At 49.7% G+C, this 11,943-nt stretch overlaps 2 pseudogenes; both read left to right on the forward strand.

Annotated features, from left to right (window-relative positions):
- The first annotated feature begins 353 nt into the window (after positions 1 to 353).
- Positions 354 to 1,619, forward strand: LOC149362065 (uncharacterized; annotated as a pseudogene).
- A 5,067-nt stretch (positions 1,620 to 6,686) lies between these two features.
- LOC149362066 (uncharacterized) lies at positions 6,687 to 9,077 on the forward strand (annotated as a pseudogene).
- Positions 9,078 to 11,943: the final 2,866 nt, after the last annotated feature.

The raw sequence follows: 11,943 nt of genomic DNA on the forward strand, positions 1-11,943 counted from the left end.
AAGTTATTCCTTCCGTTTGTGTTTTTACTTGTGGTATTATTGTCCGCCAAAATCATGTCCCATGCTCCTCATTCTGGTTTATTTGTTATTCGTATCTTGTAATGTATAATCTCGTGTCATATTGTTACCGATGGACCGTGAACGAAGAAGTGGCGGTGCGCTGAACACGACGACGTTGACCGTTGGTAGCTGGGCCCTCGGTGTCTGAGCTGAGTGCTGGCCATCTCAGAGCAGCCGCCAACACAGACTTACCGCCGTAACATCCCCGTAACATCTTTTGGTGGAGGTCGCGGGTTCGAGCCGACATGCCGACGACCCGACGAGCCGACGAGGCGACGGGCCGAACGGGCGAGATGACTACCGACCCGGCCCCTCCGTCAGCGCCTGCCACGCCAACTGTCGTCGTAGCCCACCCTCGCGACCCGGGCACATTCTGCGGTACAGATGGCGTGGATGTCGAGGACTGGCTCTCGCTCTATGAGCGTGTTAGCCAGCACAACAGGTGGGACGCCACGCTGATGCTGGCCAATGTAATATTTTATCTTGCCGGCACCGCACGCGTGTGGTTCGAAACCCACGAAGAAGAGATTGCCACGTGGGATGCCTGCAAGCAGAAGCTCCGCGACCTGTTTGGGAAACCAGTTGGCCGTCAGCTTGCTGCCAAAAAATAACTTTCAGCTCGCGCCCAAACGGCCACCGAATCATATATTACATACATTCAAGACGTCTTGGCACTGTGCCGAAAGGTCGATCCCAACATGACCGAGGACGATAAGGTAGGCCACATTCTTAAAGGCATTGCCGACGATGCCTTCCACCTTCTTCTATGCCGGGACTGCTCTACGGTTGACTCCGTTCTGCAGGTGTGTCGACGCTTCGAGCAGGCCAAGCACCGGCGCATTGCACACCGCTTTGATCGCCTGCCTAACACCGCTGCCAGTTCCACGTGCGAGGATCTGCCGACACTGAGGCAGCCTTCAAACCCCGACAACGTGACTCGCATTGTGCGCCGTGAACTGGAGGCCCTGGCTCCTGTTACGACCAACGCGCCCTTGTCGGACAACACCCTGGCCACAATATCCCTTATTCAAGCTGTCGTCCGCCAGGAGGTCGCCAACTTGGGCATGCCCTCCAGCCATCGTCCCGTCGAACCACGGAATGCGAGCCCCATCTCTCCCGTGGTCGCTTCTGCTACGGCCCGCAGCACCTTCGTCCCAAGTTACACAAGGTATCGCAATCCCGATGAGTGGCATACTCCTGACGACCGGCCGATCTGCTTTACGTGCTCGCGCGTAGGCCACATCTCTCGCCACTGCCGCAGCCGTTGGTCCCCACCTCCCCGACCTTTGCCCTACGTCGACCGTCGTTATGACTATGGACCCCGTCGCTTCACGCCTCGGAATGACCCACCCAGCGCCGAGTCCACACCGCCTCCTCGCAGAACCAGCCGCTCTCCCTCTCCGACAGCCCACCGTTCCCGCTCACCTCTTCCGCACCGCAGTTACTCACCGTCCTCTGCAGGCCGCTTCGCGGGAAACTAGCCAGTGCAGCTCCCGGAGGTGATGCTGCATTGGTGCCCCGACCTGAAAATCCTCTACTGACCCAGCCTTCGCCCTGTAATCTGCTCGACGTTTTTGTGAACGGTGTTCCTGTTTCTGCCCTCATTGACACTGGTGCCCAAGTCTCGGTTCTTAGCTCATCCTTTTGCCGTCGCCTCAAAAAAGTTCAGACCCCTGCCGCTTCGCCCACCGTTCGCGTTGCCGATGGCAGCACTGCTGCCGTCACTGGCTTGTGCACTGCCCGCGTCACTCTTGCCGGTCATAACATCCCAGTTTTGTTCACCGTCCTCGAACACTGCCCTCACAATGTGATCCTTGGTCTAGACTTTCTAACCGCTCACTCTGCCCTTATCGACTGCTACAGTGGCCTTCTACGATTGGACCTGCCTCTCAGCTCAGCCGACACACCCTCAAGCTCCACGCCCCGCCTTCGCTCCACCGAGTACGCTCGCCTGCCCCCCGACTCTGCCGTTTATCTGCCTATGTCACCATTTCCTGCGGTTCCTGATGGGGATTATCTTGCCTGCCCACTCGCGGGTGCCGTTCTCTCTCGCAATGTTGTTCTTCCGCACCTTATCGTAAGCGTCACCAAGAATAGCACCTACCTCCCTGTCCTCAACTTCAGCTTGTCACCACAAGTTCTTCCTGCAGGCATATCGCTTGCTACTTTGTCTTCTCTCACCGACTGTACCGTCACTGCTCTCTCACCTGGACCGCCTTCTACTGTCTCTCAAGCGCCCGACATCCCGTCCAACGTTCCGCAATCCATTTCTGCGATGATTGCTTCTGACCTGAGCCCCGAGCATGCACAGGATCTTCACAACCTTTTGGTGTCCTACACCGACATTTTTGACTTCGCTTCTGCTCCTCTGGGTCAAACATCGGTAGTGACTCACCGCATTGACACCGGCGATGCAAGACCTATACACCGGAGGCCTTATCGTGTGTCGCTACCAGAGCGCCAGGTCATCCAGCGGGAAGTGGACAAGATGTTGGCCAACGATATCATCGAGCCTTCAAACAGCCCTTGGGCATCTCCTGTCGTGCTCGTGAAAAAGAAAGACCAAACTTGGCGGTTTTGCGTCGACTATCCTCATCTGAACAAGGTCACGAAGAAAGACGTCTATCCCCTTCCGCGCATAGATGATGCCCTGGACTGTTTACATGGTGCCCGCTACTTTTCTTCCATCGACCTTCGTAGCGGGTATTGGCAAATCTCTGTTGACGCAAGAGACCGCGAGAAAACAGCTTTCGTCACCCCTGATGGCCTTTACCAATTTAAGGTCATGCCCTTCGGCCTTTGTAACGCCCCTGCCACATTTGAACGGATGATGGATTCGTTACTCCGGGGCTTCAAGTGGACGACCTGTCTTTGTTACTTAGATGATGTAATTGTTTTCTCGCCCTCTTTTGAAACCCACCTGCTTCGCCTTTCGTCCATCTTGGCACTTTTCCGCCGCGCAGGTCTCCAACTCAACTGAAAAAAATGTACTTTCGGCCGCCGCGAACTCAAAGTCCTCGGCCATTTGGTGAATGCGAGTGGCATACAACCTGACCCTGATAAAGTTCGTGCCGTCAGTGCTTTTCCCTGTCCCCGCTCGCCCAGCGATGTCCGCAGCTTCATCGGTCTCTGTTCCTACTTTCGCCGGTTCGTCCCGAACTTCGCAGCCGTCGCTCGCCCTCTCACCAATCTGTTGCAGAAAGGCGTTCCTTTTTCCTGGGGACCAGAGCAGGCTACTGCATTCTCCAGCCTTATCGCCGTCCTCACTAACCCTCCTGTATTGGCCCATTTCAACCCGTCTGCCCCGACTGAACTTCGCACTGATGCCAGTGGTCACGGAATTGGCGCCATCCTTGCTCAGCGACAACGCGGCCAGCACTGCGTGATTGCGTACGCCAGCCGTCTTCTTTCTTCCGCCGAGAAGAATTACTCCATCACAGAACGCGAGTGCCTGGCTCTTGTTTGGGCCATTGGAAAATTCCGCACATACTTGTTTGGCCGCTCATTCACAGTTATCACCGACCACCACGCCCTGTGCTGGCTCTCCTCTCTCAAGGACCCTACTGGCCGTCTTGGCCGGTGGGCATTGCGATTGCAAGAATACACCTTTTCCGTGGTTCACAAGTCCGGTCGCCTTCATCAAGATGCAGACTGCCTGTCACGCTATCCCGTCGATCCTCCTTCTACAGACTGTGAGTCGGATGCCTGTGTCCTCTCCATCTCCGACCTCTCCCACATTGCCGACGAACAGCGCTTGGATCCCGCCCTCACCTCTCTCATCGACCGCGTCAGCACCGACCGGCGCGACACTTCTCTGGCCCGGTTTTTGCTCGACGGGAACACGCTGTACCGCCGCAACATGCGACCTGATGGCGCTGAGCACTTGCTCGTTGTTCCCCGACACCTACGTTCCACTATCCTCCAACAACTGCATGACGCACCTACGGCTGGTCATCTTGGTGTCTCCCGTACGTACGACCGCGTGCGCCGGCGTTTCTTCTGGCCTGGTCTGTACCGCTCCGTCCAACGCTACGTTGCCGCTTGCGACGTCTGTCAGTGCCGAAAGAAGCCCGCTGTCCTGCCGTCTGGACACCTGCAGCCGATTCCCATCCCAACCGACCCGTTTTCTCGTGTTGGGCTAGATTTACTTGGGCCCTTCCCGGAGTCCTCCTCGGGGAACAAGTGGATTGCCGTCGCCACCGATTATGCCACGCGGTACGTGATCACTCGCGCCATTCCAACCAGCTGCGCCACTGACGTCGCTGACTTCCTTCTGCACGACGTCATATTACACCATGGCGCTCCCCGTCAACTCCTTACCGACCGTGGCCGCTGCTTCCTCTCCCGAGTTGTTGACGAAATCCTTCGTTCGTGCTCCGTTCGTCACAAGTTCACCACTGCTTATCATCCTCAGACGAACGGGCTAACGGAGCGTCTCAACCGCACGCTTACAGACATGCTCGCCATGTACGTATCCGACGACCACCGGGACTGGGACATAAGCTTGCCTTTTGTCACCTTCGCCTACAACTCTTCGCGCCATGATACCGCTGGTTACTCGCCCTTCTATCTTCTCTTTGGACGAGACCCCTTACTGCCCTTCGACACTCTGCTGCCCATAGCCGGCCCTGTCACTACATATGCGCATGACGCTATCGCCCGAGCAGACGCCGCCCGCCAGGTTGCTCGTCACACGCTCTCCGCCTCCCAAGAGGCTCAAAAACACCGCTGCGATGGCCTGCACCGTGATGTGCGCTACCCTGCTGGATCTCCCGTCTTGCTGTGGCTCCCATCCCGTCGTGTAGGGTTATGTGAAAAACTTCTGCCGCGCTACACAGGTCCTTATCGTGTATTACGGGCAGTGACCGACGTAACCTATGAGATCACGCCGCTGCACCCAAAGTCGACGTCCGCTCCACTGAAGTCCGAAGTCGTTCATGTAGCTCGCCTCAAGCCCTATCACCCACCATCGACATCGCACGCCTAACACGCACCGGGACGTTGCCTTCAGCCGAGGGGGATAGTGTTACCGATGGACCGTGAACGAAGAAGTGGCGGTGCGCTGAACGACGACGACGTTGACCGTTGGTAGCTGGGCCCTCGGTGTCTGAGCTGAGTGCTGGCCATCTCAGAGCAGCCGCCAACACAGACTTACCGCCGTAACATCCCCGTAACAATATTTTTTATGTACTTTGATTAATTAGCATTGCTATTTTTTGTGTGCCTCTGTACTTTGAATGTCCTCCCTGTTGCGATCCCTGATGGGATTGACAGTATCGAATAAATAAAATAAAATAAATGTTTACACGGCGCACGTTGGCAAACTGTTCGTCGTGTTTACAGTGTTAGAACACTGTAGTCGTGTTCTTTGTGGGCTGCCTTCAGGTTCTCTACCGGGTGCATGGCGCTTTCAACGATCAGAGGTAAGTTTCGAATATTTTTCAGGGTGATTTATGTACTCTTTTGTAAGCTCGACACCGCGTTTAAACGTTCTTGAGTTCGTGGCGCAAGTAAGATGGCGATATGACTGAAATTGCGTCACCTTTTCCCGGGCGCGCGTCTCGCCAGTTCACTTTCAGTCACGGTAGCGGTGTTTATCGTTATGTGGCTGGAGTCGGCACGGTGCACGCGGAAACGTCCTCGGTCACGACGTTGTTGCGCGACGTCGAAGGCTCGGTACTTCGCTGTTGTTGTCCATCGCGTACTGTGGCAACGCGGTGTTGGCAGCATGAACTGCATAACGAGCACGCTTTCCACCCTGACTCTTTTTCCGTTTCTGACCGAAATAACGCAGAGACCTAGACTTTTTCGCACCAGTGGACACGGAGAACTACTCGACGACATTAGGGTTAGTACGCTTCAGGTGGCAGGCGCGGGCCTTTATTTTAGCCGATCGAAAACAACCGCATTTGTCACTTGGTATAAATCGCAATGGAATCACACGTTGCGTATAATTTTTGTACAATTTTTCATGTTGCGTGTTGCTCGCGGTTGCTTAAAAGAAATGAAAAATAAAAGCGCGGGCTTTCAAACGAGGCCAACTAGGCGCTGACGGAGCGCGTAGTTCGCTAGTAGCAGGCGGCCGAAACAGTGTGACTTCAGATTCAGACATCAGTTTAAAGGTCTTTGGCGCGTATTGGATTGACATGAAGTAAGCTTATATGTGTATATCGATTTGTATTTTACAATCCGAGCCAGCAGTTGTCAATTGTCAGTAGTCTGAAAAAAAATTTTTCATTATTTATTTCAGGGCGGAAAGCAAGTTTAAGGCCCAGGTGCTAAATGAAGAGGATGCCAATGGTGACTGTATTGCTGTGTGGTGCAGAGCAGGACCAAAAGAGGAGGAGGCCACTTGCATTATCTGCAACAAAGTTATAAACTGCTCACAACATGGCGTAAATGCTGTGAAACGGCATGCTTCTAATAAGCACCATGTTGAAGCTTGCAAGCAACACAGGAATGAGCTGGGAGTTTTGAAGAAGCCTGCTGCTGCTCAAGCTCTGTTGACATCATGCCTTCTCGCAAGACCGGATGTATCTGAAGCAGATCGTGTCACATTGGCAGAGACTTACTTTGTTCTTGGCGTGGCTGTTTCTGGGATACCAAATCATGGGGGGACACCGCAACCTCGCTCTTCCCTCTGATGTTTCCAGATTCAAAGGTTGCAAAAGAATTTCAGTGTGGCAGAAAGAAAGTCTCGTATATAGTGTCGGATGCCCTTGGGCCATATTTTAAGAGAGCAGTTGTTGATGAACTTAACAAGGCGGGTGTGTACTACACCATCCAAATCGACGAAACTCCTCTTCCGGAATAACGGTGCCAACAGCTGGACATTGTAGTTAGGTACTGTTCTGAAGTTTGCAAGCAGGTTGTGGTGGAGCACTAGTGTTCATTTCACTTAGGGAGTGCAACCTCAGATGTTTTACTTGCACACGTGAAGGAAGGCATCCAAGACCTTCCTCAAAGGAATATGTTGAGCTTCTACAGTGATGGCCCTAATGTTATGAAGAGTTTGAAAAGAAAGCTTAAGGAAGATGTAAATCCTGCACTGCTAGACATAGGAGAGTGTAGTTTGCACAAAGTTCACAACAGTTTTGCAAAAGGAATTGAAGCGTTTGGCAGTGAAGTGGAATCAACTTTGTTAGATGTGTACTACTACCTGAAAAACTCTGCTGTTCAAAGTGCTGTGCTCAAAACACACCAAAAGTGTCTTGGCCTGCCAGAAAGTGTCTTCCTTCGGCATGTAAATTCACGTTGGCTCACCCTAGGTCCTGCCCTTGAGCGCTTTATCGAGCAGTACCCGGCACTTAAGTCCATGCCATTAGACGTGAAGAAAACGGCTCACTCTACTGGCACAATGTACAAGCGCCTCCGACAAAGTCTCAGCAGGAAAGACCTCTTCCCAAAGGCAGTTTTTCTGAGGAATGTCGCAGATCTTTTTGTTGGATTCTTGAAACTTTTCCAGCGCTCTGAACCTCTACTCCATATTCTGTACGAAGAAATGGTACAGCTGACCAAGAAAGTTCTCAGCCGTTTCGTGCGAAGTGATGTGTACCGTGACCTGACAGGGGAACAGCTGAAATCTCTTGACGCTGAATGTCGAGGAAACTGGAAGGAAGTTGTTGAGATAGGTGTGGACACAGAGGGCTCCATCACGAACTGGTCAGCAGAAGAAAAAAAATTGTTTAGGCTGGGGGCACGTACTTTCTTTATGAAGTCTGCGGGTTACCTACTTTCAAGGTTGCCCTTTGACAATGGTGTGTTAAAAGATCTTAGGTGTCTTGACCTAAGCAGCGCACAAGAAGAAAGCTCAGCTGTGGCATTTCGAAACTTGGCCCAGCAAGTTCCAGAGGTGATTGCTCCCAAGGAAGCCTCAGCCCTGATTGATGAATTTTCACTGATTTCATCTGAAGCGCTGTGCGTTGATTCATGGGAACGACTTGACAACACATGGCAACATGTCTTCAGCCTACACAACAAAAATGGTGGCATTAAATATCCTCTGGTAGGAAAGCTTGTAAAAGCCCTGCTTTCTCTTTCACATGGCAGCGCTGATGTGGAGAGGGGTTTTAGTGAAAATCGCCGGATCCTACAGGAGCGCAGCAAACTGTCTATTGAAAGCGTGAATAGATTGCGTGCCATACAGTCATTTGCGAAAAGGTATGACAAGAACGTCTCTACCATTCCAGTCAAACGTGACATGCTCACTGCTGTGAAACAGTCATATAAACGCTACCAAGAAAGACTGACTGCTGAGTGTGAGCCAGCTGCCAAAAGAAGCAAACTTGACCATGGCCAAAATTCAACAAAAGGATGTCAAAAGCAGGACCTGCAAATGGAGATTCAGTCAGCAAAAAAGATGCTTTGCAATGCAGAAGCATTGATTGCAAAAGGAATGAAGACAAAAACTTTTGATGACATTGAAAGTGGCCAGGAACTACTTAAGAAAGGACAGGAAAGGCTTGCGGGTGCTCTCTGCAAGCTTGAAGCTTCAAAAGAAAACGTGCGGGCTTGTAGAGTGTAACGTGCAGACTATTGTGAAATGTGTTGAGTGACTGACTACTTCAGGCTCGGATTGATTCTGAACTTCTACTTCTTGTGTGGCAAGTGTCATTAGTGACTGTGGTTTCTTCTAGTTCACATCATGTTGCTCACCTTTTTTGGCTTTGATCTATTTCTGCCACAAGAACTGGTGCTTTAAATATTTAACTTGTTTTACCACACCATCTGTAACTATTCACATTCTTAATTGTTCATTTCTTGTCACTTGTCATTCGTGTTGACTGTTGTGTGAAATGTATAGTGTGTTTCATAATAAATAGCTGTAATTGTCAGTCGCTTCAGTGATGCTTTCAACACGGGAAGTATACTGGCGTAATTTATTCGCCATCTGCTCCAAAAACAACAATGGTTGCTCCAAACTGGTATTTTTTCTGCTCCGAAAACACCAATGGCTGCTCCAAACTGGCATTTTTACTGCTCCTAAATCTGCTCCAAAAAGTAAAATGCTGCTTCCATCACTGCAGTTGTCGTCACACCAAAACCCCGCCGACGTCCGAGACGAAATTTGAAAATTGGTCTAGAGGGGTCTCCTGACCTAGCGACGTCATTAGAACTCGCCCACCATGGCAGATGAAAAACTTGTCACCGAATTGTGAGCAACCTGCCTACCGTGGCAGGTGGCAATTAAATTAAAGGATTGGCCCAGACAAGTTGCGTAACCTTGTGACGCCATGACAACCTTCTCAGCGGGGTGTGAATAACTATAGCTTCTACACAGCGGCCTAGATAGAGAACAGAAATGAAAGATGTGATATATGCAAAAAAAATGTGATATATGCAAACTTCGGCACCGTACAACGTAGCGGATATCTGCTACTGGAGCTAGCAGTCCGAATATGGCAGTTTATGAACCGAAAATTGAAGACAAACCGAGGCAAACGCGTACAGAGTTTGCAACAGAACCTGCGACAGGTAGGAAATCTAATGCTATTGTATTGTACTCTTAAAAATTATTCGTCCACATAATTTCTCCTCGTTAGTGCTTGTTGACACACGAACGAGCGCTACATTAGAGTACGCCTCAAGAAAAAAAGACCAATTCACACCAGATTAATTACAGTTGCATGAAACCAAAAAAAAAGAACAGTTGGCAATAACAGACCACGGCCCACAGTGTGCTGCATTATCATTCTGATCAGACACGACAGTGAAAGAAATAGACTTTTATTTGTTTCACTGTTTTGAAGAAGCCGAAGGCACAAAAATGCTGGTACTCATAATTTTATCTCGTGGTTAGCTACATGTTAACCTTCTTAGGCGCCATATATTGTTTCAATCGAAAACAATGTTTTTCCGCCATAACAATATCTTGAGACCTCAGGAAAAAAAATTGTTAGTTTTCCAGGCCAAAATGGCAGCAGTTATTATTTTACAGAGATGCGGAAAATTTCGTACAAAGTGTCACAGTGGTCACGGCGGTATCCAAATCCCACGATTTCTCAGGTAAGCACCAGAGTGCTCATGGAATGATTTTGTTTCCAATATGCCTGCTCATGTTGAAATTGATAAAAAAAAGAACAGAATTTTGTTTCGACGGAAAAATCTGCCCGCATAAAATTGGTTGACATCGTGCTACTCAGCTCGCTGTTTTGTGAAACATTATTCATTGCGTTCGCTATGTAGCATAACAAAACCAAACTATTTGGGACATGAATGATGCCTTAAAGAAAGAAATCACTCCTAGGAGCGACCACTCTCTAAAACAAAAAAAGGTGCCAGTTTCCTGTGCCTATAAATGTTTACAAACTGCGTTAAAGGGTTAAGGTAAGAATAGAATCCTAAACAGCCTACTATTCCCTCTTCACGGAGGAATTGTGTGCGGCGTTCATGAATTTCGGTGGCGCTCAACTGCGAACCATAGCGAACCATCCGACCATAGAAACGCTGAAGTCGTTCGGAATAGTAGGCTGGGTTTTATCTTCTCCATGTGTAAACAAGTATTTAATAGCAAAGGACCTACTAGAAATTCCACTCATAAAACTCAGGCTCCCTCAACGAAAACAACGGGAGACTTCAGACGATTCCGCCTTAATTTTTTTATTTGCTACCTATCTGGTGTTCTGCGATGAACTGATTTCGCCACTGCTGTACCTTACAAATAACAGTGATAAGAGCCGTAAAGTTGGTTTCAATCCTTTTAGCACCAAACCCTACTTCGATCGTTATCTCCCCTGGTATCATGTGAAAGGGAAACATTTCTCGGAATTACTATTGATGAAAACAAACTGTTAGGGAATGGTATACAGCTAACATTTCCACTTGAAAGAAACCACTATTTTCTTTTTTCTCCTCTAAGTACTATTATCACGCACACCGCAATCGTTACTGCACGGTTGTCTTGAAGGCGTACTTCTGTTGACCCTTTTAGGCGCCGCTTATACTCGTCTGAGCAGGCGTCAAAAAGACCAATTACTCAGCTGTGCAATAAAAAATAGAGGGCCTCATTTTGCGCATCAAACAGTTAAATTATTTTTTTTGTTTCGAAGATGCACGCGACAACAGAACCACAAAAAAAATGATAATATTGTAAGCATGGTGCGTCAACCTCATCTTCATTGTCTATATTCGTCATCGTTTCCAATCTTCGTCTGCATCGCAAATGCAGTTCCTGCGGCTGGCAACGAAGCCTGCTCTGGGCGTTCTCAATCAAGCAATATTACGGGTGACAAAACCTCGCAATATTACGGACGACAAAATCTCCCGGCACGCTTTTCTCTGGCAGCGCACTAACAGTACTGAGGAATGTTACTTGCAGGGCTCGCTAGCGAACAAGAAAATTCAACTTGTTCCGATGAGTGCTGAGTTCGAAAAAAACTGTTTCTGTAAGCAAGCATTCAGCTGTCCTCGGCGCGCCGTCAACGAATGCTGACCAATTTCGACTGCTTTAATGATGTCATAAAAGCCAGTCACTGCTACGGTGGGAGATGAACCAGTTGTCTTTCAATTCCGTGTCGTGCAACTCCTAAGTGTTCTGCCTTTAGTGCCAGGGCCTCGCTGTGTTTCTTCTCCCATGCGGAAGCTGCTTTAAGGGCATCGCTTTTCAAGTTCTCCGCCTTGTGAATCTTCTTAGGTGCTGCCGTTTTCTTCGCTGGAATCTGTCTTTGCAGACGCAAGCAAATGGCGCAGATAAACTGTTTAGAAAAAAAAAAAAACATCACAGTGCCTTTGATGAACAGTGTCCAACATCGCCGCCTGCTGATGCACAGATACTGAAGCCATCTACACATTTTCACCAGGATTCTTTCAATGCCGGTCCCAGAGGCTCTTGTTGCAGACATTCATGACGTTTCCTACTATCTTGCTCCACGTAACAGCGCTGGG

This window comes from Amblyomma mixtum, chromosome 2, assembly GCF_055824585.1.
Source record: "Amblyomma mixtum isolate Tamu chromosome 2, ASM5582458v1, whole genome shotgun sequence".
In the NCBI taxonomy this organism is placed as follows: Eukaryota; Metazoa; Arthropoda; class Arachnida; order Ixodida; family Ixodidae; genus Amblyomma; species Amblyomma mixtum.